Raw genomic sequence first — 16281 nt, forward strand, 5'->3', positions numbered from 1 at the left:
CAATAAAAATATTAAAATTGAAAAAAAGTACTCATTAATTTATAATAGGCCTTTTGTATTCTTGGTTTAATGAGAAAAGCAAGAAAGTTAATTTCTGGTGTTTCTTCACCTCCATTTTCTCTCAGGCCATTTATCAGGCATGATTGGCACATTGCCAAAGATCCATGAAACTGTGCAAAATGGAAGAAAAAGTGTTGGTTCCAAAGCGTAAGACTTCGAAGTGAATCATATTCTGTTAGTTTCACTAACAAATTTAGTATTCATAAAATTTTTATTGACACTCAAAAATAATTGGTTAGTTTTCCTCAATTTAAAAATTTTGTGATATGTGTAGTGATTTTCCAGAATTCATAAGATAGCCAAATAATTCACTCATAGCAAAATAATTTTTAAACAAAACCATAAATATTGTTCCTTATCATAGGATCCCACATATATAAAACTGGATGACATGGAACATTTTAAAATGTGTGATGTGAGGTTGAAGATGGGAGGACTCTAAAAGTAAGAGGCACAGGACATCTTACTCTAAAATGAACTGCTTTCTGTTCCTTACCACAAGTAAGCAGTGTGCTGCAATTGTCCCTCATATAATTTATACCTTCCCTAAACTGGGAAGCACATTCACTTCAATATGCTGGTCTTTCTGGTTATTTACCTTTCTGTCTCTTATTGAGAGATAGAAATCTTTGATTCCCATGAAAGCAATTGTACTGAGGAATAGAGACGTCTTACCCCCTTGAATTCACAGAAACTAAAATACCTTAGGGCACAAAAGGATTGGTTCCTGGGCCTCAAAAAAAATATGTAGTGTTTAAGTAATCTATTATTCTCCTCTAAAATCTGTCCCTGCTTTCCTGTAGGAGATTCAGAGTCCAAGGAACTCACATGTGCCTAACACCTTTATTCTGCATCTCCCCTTGCCCAGATACATCTCTGGTTATGTAGGTCATAATAAGGCAAGCTATCTACCCACAGAATAGAATTTCCTTTGCATAAATTCTTTGTCACATTCGTGCTATGGTTTGGATATAGTTTAAGGATGTCCTCCAAAGGCTCACATGTTGGGAGTTTGTTCCTGAGCCTACTATGTGTGAGGTGATAGAGCTTTTAGGACATGAAGCCTAGTGGGAAGTAACTAGATCACAGGAGGTCCTGCCCTCAGAGGGAGTTAGTACAGTTCTCCAGGGACTCTGGTTATTTCTCATGAGAGGTTGTTATAAAAGAGCAAAACTGGCCCTCCCTACTTTCTGGCTTTGTGTCTTGCCATGCTACGATGACTCTCTTTACACTTCCATCATTGTAATATCATCTACCACTAGGCCTCACTTCAGGCCAATAAAATGGGGCTGCTTGATCCTGAACTTCGAGTCTCCAAATTTGTAAGCTACACACACCTATTTTCTTTATGAAGTACTTAGCCTCTGATATTTTGTTATAGCAATTAAAAAAAACCCCTAATACACATAAAACTACATCATGAGATGAAGATGAATTAAGTGGATATAGCAAAGTGGCAGAGAGCATGCTGGAACAGGAAGGGGAAAGGTACTATCAGAAGCTTTAAGAATTTATACATGGTGCAATGTGTACTAAAGGAAAAGTGTTGAAAGAACTGAAAGAAATCATGTACAAAATAATGTGAGCTTGAATCTTTGTCTTTTATGCATAATTGTCTCCATGTGATGTTGACTGAATCATACAATATTGGAGAAATAGGATTTGTTTTTTTTTTGTTTTTTTTTTTTTTTGAGCTAGGAAGAAGCTAAGTGTGTACACTAAAAACATTAATGAGTTCAATTCTACAATTCATATTAACTTAATGGGCTTTGTTTAAATCCATGCCATAAGTTCAGGGGGAAATAGCTTTTTATATGTAAACTAGCATTAGAATTAGAAAGAATTGCTAATTGTATGTCTAGTTTAAAAGTCTAGAAAAATATGCTTCAATTAATGCAGTTATCTAAATTATGTCCTTACTTTCATCAAGGATTAAGTAAGTTATTCTTAGTACAATGATTCCTAGGAATAATTCTGTATCTCCTATCAATGAATAATTGGTCTAGCAGTATTAGCAGTTTGGTCCCTTAGCTTAGGTGATAGTCATTCTCTCAGTAACCAGCAAACAAAGGTCAGGTGAAATATGTTTGGCAATGACTTGGCCAACTTTGTCTGCAGACCATTGGAAACATCAGAAAGAAGTATTTTCTCCCATAACCAATAATAATAGTAATAATAATAGTAATAATAATAATAAACATTGATGAGTTCAATACTTTCTGTGACCCATATAATACTTACACTTAAATGCCACTGGAGCCTATTGAACTCACTGAGAAAAGATTTATGAAATGAATAGTCATTTGCTCAAATTTTTAAAATAAATAAAGGGAGTTTGAAGCTACCCTTCCTGGATTCTTGCCTCCACTCTACCCCAAGATATTTGTCTTGCACCAAGAAGGTACTTTGTGGCCTTCTGTTTTCTCATCTGAAAACAGAACTAAATTAGACAAGGTATTCATGTTTAAATAACTTACCAAATCTCTAATATAAACTGCTTGACCCTGATGGTATTTTCAGCAATATTAATTAACTAGAAATATGAATTATTGCCACAGTGGGACTAACCAGCTTAGTTGCTATGCTTTCTGTGTGACTAATTGCCTGCTAAATGCTATATTAACAGTCTTGGATCATAGACCAATTTAATTTAAATGCAATGAATTATGTAAATGTGAACTCTGCATTTAGTTTTATTAAAATTATATCATGGCAAAATAAAATAGTCATAAATCAAGCCATATGTCCTTACTTCAAGCCTGAGTCATTTCTAGTTCTCATATGATAATCTTAAAGTTTCTCCAACTCAACTTCCTCTTAAATATAGAAATTCCTGGGACCTACACATATGTGGGAGTACTGATCACGTGACCTTCTGAAAAAATGTGGATACATGTATAATTCTATGATTTATTCCATGATCTATGCAATTCTATAATTTATCTAAAATAGTAATGTATAACTAAAAAATAAATATTAAAATTATCTCTCTCTCTTTTCCTCTCTCACTCTCTCTTTAAAAAAATTAAAAAAATAAAATAAAATTGTAATGTAAAGATGAGTCATCTCTTATGTCCAATCAGTTACATGTTTAAATTCTAATTGATTCGGAGATTTTTTTTCTTCTCTTCCTTTTTAAGTAGGAATCTACTGACAGACGATGGCAGAAAGAGTCTTACAGAAGTTAGAACTCCTGGATAAGCAAGCAAAGATACTCATGAACAGAAGAATAAAGGTCTGTAAAGTGAAAGATAAATTCAATTTAATCATTAAAAAATTGACATTTCAAGGGGCTGGGGTTGTGGCTCAGTGGTAGAGGGATTGCGTAGCATGCATGAGGCATGGGGTTCGATCCTCTGCACCACATAAAAATAAATAAAGGTATGTGACCTTCTACAACTAAAAAAAAAATTAAAAAATTAACATTTCAAATAATAATAATTTTGATTTTTAGTTAATGATAGATTAACCTGAAAATATAAACTAATTTATAAAAAGCAAATCATTACATTAGGTGAAAGAATCTCTAAGTGGATAATAAAAAGAATTGATTAACTGTACAAGAAAACCTCCAGACAGCTGCTACAGTAGGTTATGGTACATATCACACCTGCTTAGAAATCCTCTGCTGCTGAATATTAAATGTGACTACTGCTATAGTTCTTACCATTGTACTAAACATATGCAGAGTTTCTTCGTTTGGGCATGTTAAAAGGAAGATAACATTTGGGATAGTTACCAAATTAGAAATAATTAAAACTTACAGAAATAATTGAAGTAAACTATAAATAGGAAAGACTCATAGAATTCAAGAAAAATATTAAAAGAGAATATGGTTCTCAAAACCCAATTTGGGACATAAAGAAACAATTAAATTTTGGTTTTCTGGAAATTCTTTTAAAATTATATACTGGAGCTGATGATATAGCTCAGCTGGTAGAGTGCTTGCCTCGCATGCACAAGGCCCTGGATTCAATCCCCAGCACCAAAAACACACACACACACACACACACACACACACTATATATATATATATATATATATATATATATATATATATAATCTTTTAAAACATTTATTATTTTAAAATTGTAAATATAAAACATACCTTTGGGAAAAAGTTAAACAATGCATAGAGATGCATAAAGAAAAGTAGACATTAAGAAATTAAATAAAGAGAAGTTAATTAGTAGTCTTTGGCCTCTTTCCTATAATCCACTCATCAGAGGCAAATACATTTTTTTAAGAGAGAGTGAGAGAGGGAGAGTGAGAGAGGGAGGGAGAGAGAAGTTTAATATTTATTTTTTAGTTATTGGTGGACACAACATCTTTGTTTGTATGTGGTGCTGAGGATCGAACCCGGGCTGCACGCATGCCAGGCGAGCATGCTACCGCTTGAGCCATATCCCCAGCCTGGCAAATACATTTTGACAATTAGAGTTGGTTCATTCATATCTTTTTATGTACTCTTATTAAGATAGACATAAAGACATTTATCTTTGCATATAAATTATATGTATTTAGAATAAGAATACACAGACACACAGACACCTACATACATAAAAGTAGATTTTATCTATTTTTTAACATGAAAATTAGCTAATACATAAATCACTCTGGTATTTGTTTTTTAATTTTTTTTAAACTTAAAAATATTGTAGACCCAGTTTTAGCAGTTACAAAAACAGTATAGGCAATCCCGCGTACCTTTTACCCAAGTTACCTACAATGGTGACATCTTATACAGTTATGGTACAATATTAAAACCAAGATGTTGATACCTGATGTCTGTCAACAGGACTACAGATTTTCTTCAGTTTTTACTTGCAGTTTATTCATTTTTTGACCAGCATGAATTTCTATGTGTGTGTGTGTGTGTATGTGTGTGTGTCTGTGTACACCTGTGAGTGTGTATGTGTAGTTTCATGAAGTATTATTCCATTTACAGATGTGCGTAACCACCACAATCAAAATCCAGCCCTTTTCTGTCACTATACACAACACTCTCATGCTACTTCTTTTATCCACTGCATTCACCATCTCTATCTGTGAAAAGCAATCACTGATTTGTTTTCCATCTCCACGATTTTGTAATTTTGAAAAAGTTATACAAATAGAGTCATCTGATATGTAAAGTTTTGAGAGTGGCTTTTTCACCAAACATAATGGACTTTGAAGTTCACCCAGATTTTTGCATGAATCTATAGTTTTGTTATTATAAATAACATGCAAATTTTATTGCTGAGTAGTATTCCATTATATGGAAGAACAGTTTTAATCACATATCCATTGAAGGGCATTTGGGTTCTTGTCAGGATTTGGCTACAAAAAAATAAGACTTCTAAAAATAAAATAAAGCTGCTACCAACATTTTTATACAAGTTTTATACAAGTTTTTGTATAAATTTAAGTTTTCATTTCTCTGGAGTTAATGCCCCAAAATACGACCACTGCTGCTGTCTTTCATCTGAACTTAACAACAGCAAGGCCAGAAAGTTTGGTTTGAATTCCCCCAGACCCATAGGGTTCCCCTTCCCTGAACCTCAGCCCAGAAATTGCTCTAGGAAGTAATCTGGGCTATTGCAGAATTCACCTCATTTGTTTTTCTTCTTTCCAGGATTCATTCCTGCTGAAGAAGGTAGTTTTCATATATTCTGCCTGATTTACTATAGCACTTAATCCTTCATGGGCAGATGCAGAAGCTCCCTCTATCTTTTTACTTTCTTTTTCGTTCCTTCCTTCCCTAATCGCCCCACCCGCACCCCCGCACTTCTGTACTGGGATGGAAAAGGGAAGCCCTACCACTCAGCTACATCCGCAGCCATTTTTACTTTTGAGATGGAGCCTTGCTAAGTTGCCCAAGCTGGTCTTGAGCTTGCAGTCTTCCTGCATCAGCCTCCAGAGTAGCTAGGAACATCAGCATTTACCACTATTTCTTTAACTTTCCTTTCAAAAGTTTTACCTTTATTCCTCTATGCTGTACTCTGAGAGAATTTTTTAGAGATAACTTCCAGCTCCTTAACTCACTCTTTAGTTATATTCTTTTTTCTTTTCTCTTCAGTCCATCTGTGTAAATATTTTATATTTTAATGATTTTTTTTTTTTTTGGTCTTGAGGATTGAGCCCAGAGGTGCTTACCCACCAACCCACGTCCCCAGCTCTTTTTAGTTTTCATTTTCAGACAGGGTTTCTCCAAGTTGCTTTAGAGACATTGTCTTTGCTAAATGTCATAGGCAGGTCTTTCCTTGTATTCTGAATGTTAGAGTTAGAAGGGAGCCTAAGTGGTCATCTAGTCCAGTACCCTCATTTTATAGGTGGGAAGAGCTTGCTCAGGTCACACAGCAAAGGTATAAATGTTGGGGCACAAGACCCCAGTTTTCAATCTGTATGTTCTGTCAATATTGCCTGCCGCATGCATTGTGTGTGTGTGTGTGTGTGTGTGTGTGTGTGTAAAGTGAGATGAATTTTTGTCCTATCCAAACAGGATATTCCCTCTAGGAAAAGTAATTATTTGTTGTCACTTTGGTTTTGTTGCAGAAAAACAAGCTTTAGTATGTAGGAACAGAAAATACTTTACCCCTGACATTTGATTATCATTCAGAATTTGAAGAGGGTAGTGCTACCCTTCAATCCGCACCGAGGACAGCATCAAAGACCATGGAAGATAAGTCACTTGATGTTAAAAAAATCAAAAAAGTAACTATCATAATGACCTAAAACTTTCAGTTTGAAGGTTGCAAGCATTGCTTTATATTTGTATTAAATTATGCAATGTATATAACATAAAAACTTTGTCATATGGCATATTTTATAACAATTATGAGTTAAAATATACTAGATAACTATTTGAAGATTCCCATCTTATAAAATATTGTTATGATATTTCACTAGCATAGATGGTAATTTCAATTATGAATTTTTGTTTTTATTTATTTTTTTAAATACTTTTTTTATTTTTCATAGTGCTTGGAATGGAACCCAGTACTTCTCACATGCTAGGCAAACACTACCACCGAGCTACATCCCCAGACACAATTCTGAATTTTAAAGAAAGTTAGTCAGTGACATTTCTCCAAATTAATGTCAGGATTTATTTTAAACTTTAATTAATATATTACAAGAAAATGCCTGCCTAGAAAACTAAATAAGGCAGTTTCTTTGTGTACTTCACAATGGATAGCCTAATCATGCCATACTTGGTGTTTCCTAGCATTATGTACATGTGTAATGCTCTGTAATTTTTCCAAGCATCAGAAATGTAGAGAGCCTGAGAAGAAGTATAAAGAAATAGAATCAAACCAGGTCAACAGGACATTGGTGGTAATGTTGATACTGTTCTTATCTCATTTATTTTATGTCACAATCCAATGTGGGAATTACAGTTTTACCGATGAAAAATCCATGTGTTAGGTTAAATAACTTCCAACGTCACACAACTAGCAAGAGGAAGGATTTAAAGCCTAGTAGTCTGATTTCAGAGCCCATTCTCTTTATCACCATCTAGTTCAATAGGATGGCCTCAAACCTGGGCTTGATGCCCAGGTACATGCATCATAGTGCTTTGTAGAGAATATGTGGATAGAAGCAGTTCTATCTTGGGTGAGTAGGAGGATTAAGGTGAGAAGAGCTGGAATTTATTTTGGATCTGTTAAGTTTTAGATGCCTGTGGGGAATTCAGGTGGAGGTATCTGGAAGAAAGTTGTATAAATAACTCCCAATCTAACATAAAACATGATGTGGAAAACTGTAACTACTACCTATTGTTTTGCTTGTAAGCATTCTGATAGCAGCACAAAATACATCTCATCAGATTTTTTAAATTTGTGATTTACCAGAATCTCAAAATATGTCCCCATTGTGAAGCAGTAAGTTAAGAGAAAGCAGTTTGTTTCTAACACAAGTAAATATCAATGGTTTATGTAATTTAATTTTATTGCAAACTTCTTACATTACTACTTTGTTTTAGGTAGATAAACCAATAACTTCAAAATCATTTTTAGAACTGTCCCTATTAAGATGTAATATTTTAATAATTCATAGGAAAAAATTCATAGAATGGAAGTAGCGAACGTGGGGAAGGACAAAAATCATGTGTGGATACACACACAGTATATATGGTTATGTTGTGTGGATTCATTTTTTTTTTAGCAAGAAGAGAAATTCATGTATGAAAAAAATAATTAAATATGAATAAAGGGGGCTGGAGTTGTGGCTCAGTAGTAGAGCATTGGCCAAGCATGTGTGAGGCACTAGGTTCTATTCTCAGCACCCCATATAATTAAATGAATAAAATAAGGTCCATCAACATCTAAAAAAAATATTTTTAAAAAACATATGAGGGCTGGGGTTGTGGCTTAGTGGTAAAGTGTTTGCTTCACACATGTGGGGTGCTGGATTTGATTCTCAGCACCACATATAAATAAGTGAGTAAAATGGAGGTCCATCGATAATTAAAAAAATATTAAAAAACAACAACAACATGAATAGAGGATACAATTGCAGTCTATGTAGATTTTTGTTTTCCCCTTGTGCTACTGGGAATCCAACCAAGGGCCTTACACATGCTAGGAAGGCAGTCTACTACTGTGCTTTACCCCCAGCCCATTAATGAATTTTAATGAGCCAAATTGTTCTCTTAGTTCAATAGACATCATGTAATCTGAGTGATATTAGCCTGGTTTAAAGATTAAGATGGTGAAGTTTACAGACTCTTCATCAGGTTTGTATACTAGCTTTGCTTTCTTTTAGCTTTACGACGCAGGGCAAGTTATATAACTTCTCTATGCCTCGGTTTCCTATTTTAAAGGGGGGATAGTAATAACATATATTCCATAGGGACTTCATGAGAATTAAATATGTTAATGTATGTGAAAAATTTAAAATTTATTGCCTACACATGGTAGGCATAAAAAAATAGCACAACAACAATAAAATTAAAGCTTAGTTTTTGCAATGTACAATCATACATGCTAATCTTTAAAAATAAGACAGTAAGGAAATACACTTAAGTCATGTTTACAGAAGGCAAACTTTTCGGAACTGCACTCTGAAGTTTCAAGAGAGCCCGGAGCCTGAGCCGCAGGCAGGGACAATGGAGGAAAACAAAAGCCAGAAATGTGAGCCGTGCCTTCCTTACTCAGCAGACAGCAGACAGATGCAGGAACAAGGAAAAAGCAATCTGCATGTAACATCAGTAGAAGATGCAGAATGCCGCAGAACCAAGGAGCGCCTTTCTAATAGAAGCAATCGTACTTCAGTTTCCAAGTCTTCCCGAAACATCCCAAGGAGACACACTCTCGGGGGGGCCCGAAGTTCCAAAGAAATACTGGGAATGCAAACATCGGAGATGGATAGAAAGAGAGAAGCTTTCCTGGAACACTTAAAGCAGAAATACCCCCATCATGCCACAGCGATCATGGGCCACCAAGAAAGGCTGAGAGACCAGACAAGAAGTCCCAAACTGTCTCACAGTCCTCAACCTCCCAGTTTGAGTGACCCAGTCGAGCATTTATCAGAGACGTCCGGTGATTCTTTGGAAGCCATGTCTGAAGGGGAGGAGCCAAGTCCTTTTTCCAGAGGCAGCTGAACTCGTGCAAGCCTTCCTGTGGTGAGGTCAACCAGCCAGACGAAAGAAAGATCTCTGGGGGTTCTCTATCTCCAGTACGGAGATGAAACCAAGCAGCTCAGGATGCTGAATGAAATCACAAGTGCAGACACGATCCGTGCTCTCTTTGTAAGTGCCTTTCCACAGCAGCTCACCATGAAAATGCTGGAGTCGCCCAGTGTCGCCATTTACATCAAAGATGAAAGCAGAAATGTCTATTATGAATTAAATGATGTAAGGAACATTCAAGACAGATCCCTCCTCAAAGTGTACAACAAGGATCCTTCACACGCATTCAGTCACACACCAAAAACTGTGAATGGAGACCTGAGGATGCAGAGAGAAATTGTTTATGCAAGAGGAGATGGCCCTGGTGCCTCTTGACCTGGATCCACAGCTCATCCACCCCACGCAATTCCCAATTCTCCACCATCCACTCCTGTGCCTCATTCCATGCCTCCCTCCCCATCCAGAATTCCTTATGGGGGCACTTGCCCCATGGTTGTTCCTGGCAATGCCACCATCCCCCGGGACAGACTTTCCAGTCTGCTGGTCTCCAGATCCATCTCACCAAGCCCAAGCGCCATCTTAGAAAGAAGAGATGTCAAGCCCGATGAAGACATAAGCAGCAAAAACATCGCGATGTACAGAAATGAGGGTTTCTATGCTGACCCTTACCTCTATCATGAGGGAAGGATGAGCATAGCCTCATCCCACGGATGGCACCCTCTGGACGTCCCTGATCACATCATTGCATATCACCGCACAGCGATTCGGTCAGCGAGTGCTTATTGTAACCCCTCCATGCAAGCGGAAATGCACATGGAACAATCATTGTACAGACAGAAATCAAGGAAGTATCCAGATAGCCATTTGCCCACTCTGGGCTCCAAAACACCCCCTGCCTCTCCTCACCGAGTTAGTGACCTGAGGATGACAGACATGCACGCACATCATAATGCTCAAGGCCCCCCTCACACCATGCAGCCAGACCGGGCCTCGCCAAGTCGTCAGTCCTTTAAAAAGGAACCAGGCACCTTGGTATATTTTGAAAAGCCCAGGAACACTCCAGGATTATCTGGCATTGTGGACCTTGGCCCTCCTCTAGTTGAGAAGCAAGTTTTTGCCTACAGCACTGCTACAATCCCCAAAGACAGAGAGACCAGCGAGAAAATGATGAAAACGACAGCCAACAGGAACCACACAGAAAGTGCAGGAACTCCCCACATTTCCGGAGGGAAGACTCTGGGTGCCCAAGAGGCCACGGTGCCACCCAGCCAGCCCCTGCCTACAGGCGCCTCAGCCATCCACATGAGCCTGCTGGACATGAAGCGAAGTGTGGCCGAACTCAAGCTCCAGCTCCAGCAGATGAGACAGCTCCAGCTGCAGAACCAGGAGCTGCTGAGGGCCATGATGAAGAAGGCTGAGCTGGAAATCAGCAGCAAAGTTGTGGAAACAATGAAGAGGCTGGAGGATCCCGTGCAGCGACAGCGCACCCTAGTGGAGCAAGAGAGACAAAAATACCTCCACGAAGAGGAGAGGATTGTCAAGAAGTTATGTGAGTTGGAAGACTTTGTTGAAGACTTGAAGAAGGACTCTTCATCCGCTGGCCGAGTGGTTACTCTCAAGGATGTGGAAGATGGGGCTTTCCTCCTAAGACAAGTGGGAGAAGCAGTAGCCACCCTGAAAGGAGAATTTCCAACCTTACAAAACAAGATGAGAGCCGTCCTGAGCATAGAAGTCGAGGCCGTGCGGTTTCTGAAGGAGGAGCCACATAAGCTGGACAGTCTCCTAAAACGTGTGCGCAGCATGACAGACATCCTGACCATGCTGCGGAGACATGTCACTGATGGGCTCCTGAAGGGCACCGATGCAGCCCAAGCCACACAGTATGTCGCTATGGAAAAGGCCACAGCCGCCGAAGTCTTGAAGAACCAGGAGGAAGCAGCCCATGGCCCCAGCCAGCCCTTCCATGGCACGGGAGTCCCTGGCGATGTGAAGTCGGAAGTGGTGCCTTTGTCTGGCATGACCGTTCACCACGCACAGAGCTCTCCTGTGGTCATCCAGCCCTCCCAGCACTCCCTGGCCCTGCTGAACCCTGCCCAGAACTTGCCTGTCGGGACTGGTACCCACACAGCCAACCCTCCTGCAGTCACACAGGAAGTAACCTCTGCACCGCAGTCAGCTCCAGCCCCACAGTCCCCTCAGACACCCACGAATGGTTCCACCATGCAGAGCTTGTTCACTGAGGAAATCCACAGTGTGAGTGCCAAGAACAGGGCAGTGTCCATTGAGAAAGCAGAAAGGAAATGGCAAGAGAAAAGGCAAAATCTGGACCATTATAATGGGAAAGAGTTTGAGAAGCTCCTGGAAGAAGCTCAGGCCAACATCATGAAGTCAATTCCAAACCTGGAGATGCCACCAGCCTCGGCCCCATTGCCAAAGGGAGATGCCCCCGTGGACAAGGGGGAACTCTCAGAAGACTCACCAAATTCAGAACCAGACTTGGACAAGCTGGGGAGGAAGTCACCCCCTCCCCCTCCTCCACCTCCTCGGAGAAGTTACCTGCCTGTATCGGGGCTCACTACCACGAGATCTGGTGATGTGGTCTACACTGGCAGGAAGGAGATCATCACTACCAAGGCCAGCGGTGAAGATGTTGGTTCAAGCCCACAGACAAGAGCCACAAAATGTCCAGCAGAAGAGCCTGCTTCAGCCTGGGCCCCATCCCCTCCACCAGTCACTGCGTCCTCCTTGAAAGATGAGGAAGAAGAAGAAGAAGAAGGAGACAAAATAATGGCAGAACTCCAGGCATTCCAGAAGTGTTCCTTTATGGAAGTAAATTCAAACAGTCATGCTGAGCAGTCCCGGGCTGACAGTCACGCTAAAGACACTAGGCCAGGCGTCACAGTGCCACCCAAGGAGAAGAAGGGCTCCGGTGGGACCCCACAGATGAGCAGGATGCCTGTCCCTATGAGTTCCAAGAATAGACCCGGAAGCCTGGACAAACCTGGCAAGCAATCCAAACTGCAGGATCCTCGCCAATATCGTCAGGTAGTTTTACCTTAAACCCAATTTTGGATGGACATGATTTCCGTTTTGAAGCAAGTCACTGACTTAGTTCATACCAAATACTATGTTTTCTTTGTAAGCTATGATTTACAGTAGACATCCTGGATCTGGGGGCATGAAGAAAGTCTAAAAAAAAACCTTTGTTAAAGTTTTCACCACGCTCTTGCATGCTTGCAATAAAACATCTTTTACTTTGTGAACAAAAAAAAGAAGGCAAACTTTTCTTTTATAATATTTTATGCTTTTTTATAATATTTGGGTATTTCTGAAGAAATTAATATTTTTGAATTATGAAAAACATAAACATTTCTTTTGTTTTTTGATAATACTCCTTTTAGGTCCTAACTTTATTGAAGGGAAAATTGGGGAGCAGATTAGGATTTTTTTTTTATTTTTGTTTTTTAATTTGTACTAATTAGTTATACATGACAGTCAAATGCATTTTGCCATATTGTACTCAAATGGAGCATAACTTGTCATTCTTCTGGCTGTACATGGTGCAGAGTCACACCAGTAGTGTAATTATACATGTGTAGAGGATAATAAAGTCTGTCTCATTCTACCGTCCTTCCAATTCCCACAGCCCCACCTTTTCCCCTCTTCACAGTCCAAAGTTCCTTCATTCTTCCTTACCCCACCCCCACCATGGATCAGCATCCACTTATCAGAGAAAACATTCGGCTTTTGGTTTGGGGGCATTGGCTTATTTCACTTAGCATGATATTCTCTAGTTCCATCCATTTACCTGAAAATTTCATTTTTCTTTAAGGCTGAATAATATTCTATTGTGTATATGTACCACATTTTCTTTATCCATTCATCTGTTGAAGGGCATCTAGGTTGGTTCCATAGTTTAGGTATTGTGAATTGAGCTGCTATAAACATTGATGTGTCTGTGTCACTGTAGTATCCTGACTTTAAATACGGTGGGTATAAACCCAGGAGTAGGATAGGTGGGTCAAATGGTGGTTCCATTCCAGGTTTTCTGAGGAATCTCCATACTGCTTTCCAGAGTGGTTGCACCAATCTGCAGTCCCACCAACAATGTATGAGTGTGCCTTTTTTTCCCCACATCCTTGCCAATATTTATTATTGCTTATTTTCTTGATAATTAAGGCAAAAAAAATTTGATATCTTTGATATATCTTTGATAACATGTGATTTAATAGTTAAATGGAATAGGGTGGGAACAGGAAGTGTGAAAAAAGTGGAGCACTTATGTGAGAGATTTATGCCTAACTTGCTATGACCAACAGAGTTCCTCAGTTACATGGGCAAAGGTTCCTTTAAGGCTCCTCAAGGATTCTGGGAAGTGAAGGGCTTTACCTCCTCCAGCTCTCTTTAGAGAGAATTTCAGTACTCATTGAACATGTTCTCTTCTCTGAGGAGCTGGAAGAGGATTCCCATTAGCCCATACAGTTAAGAAACTGGGGAATCTAGGGAAGGGCTTTTCATAGTAGATGCTCATTAGAATCACTTGAGAGCTTTTTAAAAATGTACCCAGTCCCCCAACCCTTGAGATCATGAACTGTTAGTCTGTGTGTTTTTCAAAGCCCTCTGGGTAATTCTAATATACAGCTAGTGGTTTGAGAACCATTGCTGTAGACTTCTTCATTTCTCATTTTCTTCATCAAGAGATCCTAGATGACACCTGTGTGGCCAGTGATTCATTACATGAGGCTCTTAATACCTTACTGCCCAATTAGAGTCCCAAATAACTGGAGCTTCAGAGGTGCCAGAGGAATCCACACTCACAGGAAAGGGTGGCTAAAGAGAAATCACAAGTCACTTAAAGAGACTCATTTGAAGGAGGGAGGTGGAGCCAAACATTGAGTACAGGTAACTCCTCATGAAGCAAATTTAATGGGAAGAACAGAAGAAAGCTTTAGAAAATATGTGTCTTAAGGACAAATAATCAGAGAGAAAAAAGAGATTAAAAAATAAACCTTTATCACAAACTAAATGGGGAAATTGAAAATAAAATACAGATGAAAAGTGGATAGATACTTTAGGAGATTAAATCAAGGCAGAATCTTGCAAAAAAATACCTTATCAAATTGAAAAGAGACATGTATCACAGTTTCAGTGTACTCAATATGTAAATGTGTATATACTGAATACATGAATCAGAAGAGAGGAAAATAGATGGTTAATGAATGATTCAAGAAATATTAGGAAAAAAATGCTCTTCTTTTAAAGACAGAGTTGAATTTTCAGATTAAAAGGGTCACCAAGATGCTAAAGCTATGTTAAAAAAATCACTTAATTCTAAGGGCAGAAAAAACTGTTTGATTACAAAGGAAAGGAAATAAAATTAGTTATATATTTCATTGTAATTTTTAAGGCAAGAAAACAACAAACCAAATGTGAGAAGAGAAAAAAAAACAGTAAATTACTTTCAACTTTTGAAATTATATGGTGGTGCTTGTTACGAATAGTGGCAGAGAACTTGGCTGAATTGTGTTCGTTCTAGTATTTTGTGGAATGTAGAGCTTGTGAACAATAAAATTGTGTATTTAGATGGAGAAATTTTTAAGTGAGGTTGGTTCTCTTGACCCATACAGTAAAATACAAGAAGAGATAATGAATTTAAGATAGAATTAAGCAAAAAGGAATAATAAAATATTTGGAAAAGCTTCTTGTCCCCTCCTCTTTTTCAAATGTGAAAAAGCACATTTAGAAGAGAACACTTAGTTTGTGGTAGACTGACCATTGGATAATAAGATGAATGTGGTTATGAACAAACATGGACCTAATTAGATATCAACAGAAGTCAAGAGTAAAGATGAAATTATAAAGCAGAAAAAACTATCAGCTGCGACAAGAGAAATGGGGAAAAAATAAAAATTTTTGACTGTTTTTTAAAAATTTTTTTAATGTCTGATAAAATTCCCAGACCCTCCAGGGCCAGAGTGTAGAGCTGTTTGCAGCATAGATACTATGACATAACCCTCTCGTAAGTTGAGAGACATCTGTATAGATACTCAGCTGCAAACATGCACTATTCTTTTTTTTTCCAATTTTTTATTGGTGCATTATAATTGTACATATTGATGGGATTTGTTGTTGCATATTCATACATGCATACAACATAACAATATAATTTAGTCAGTATCACTCCCCAGTGCTTCCCTCACCTCCCACCCTTTGATCTCTTTCCTCTACTGATTTCCCTTTGATATTTAGGAGATCCACACCGACTCTCATTTTTCTTTTTTCTCTATAGTTTCCACATATGAGAGAAACATATGAGTTTCACTTATTTCCCTTAACATAATGGTCCTAACTTTCATCCATATTCCTGCAAATGCTATAATTTCATTTTTATTTATGGCTGAATGACTCTATTGTTTGTACACATCATATTTTCTTTATCCATTCGTTCATTGATGGACACCTAGGCTACTTTCATAGTTTAGCTCTTGTGAATTTTGCTGCTATAAACATGGGTAAAACATACTCTATTCTTCAAGCAAGAGAAGAAGGGCCCAGAAGCAATTCAGAAAAGCACCAAGTCTGCCACTCCCACCACAGACCCAGAGTGC

The 16281-nt window shown here is 38.4% G+C and overlaps 1 pseudogene; it reads left to right on the forward strand.

Moving 5' to 3' along the window:
• The first annotated feature begins 9151 nt into the window (after window positions 1-9151).
• On the forward strand, window positions 9152-12779 carry LOC143388443 (sickle tail protein homolog pseudogene; annotated as a pseudogene).
• The last annotated feature ends 3502 nt before the right edge of the window (window positions 12780-16281 follow it).

This window comes from Callospermophilus lateralis, unplaced genomic scaffold, assembly GCF_048772815.1.
Source record: "Callospermophilus lateralis isolate mCalLat2 unplaced genomic scaffold, mCalLat2.hap1 Scaffold_130, whole genome shotgun sequence".
Lineage (NCBI taxonomy): Eukaryota > Metazoa > Chordata > Mammalia > Rodentia > Sciuridae > Callospermophilus > Callospermophilus lateralis.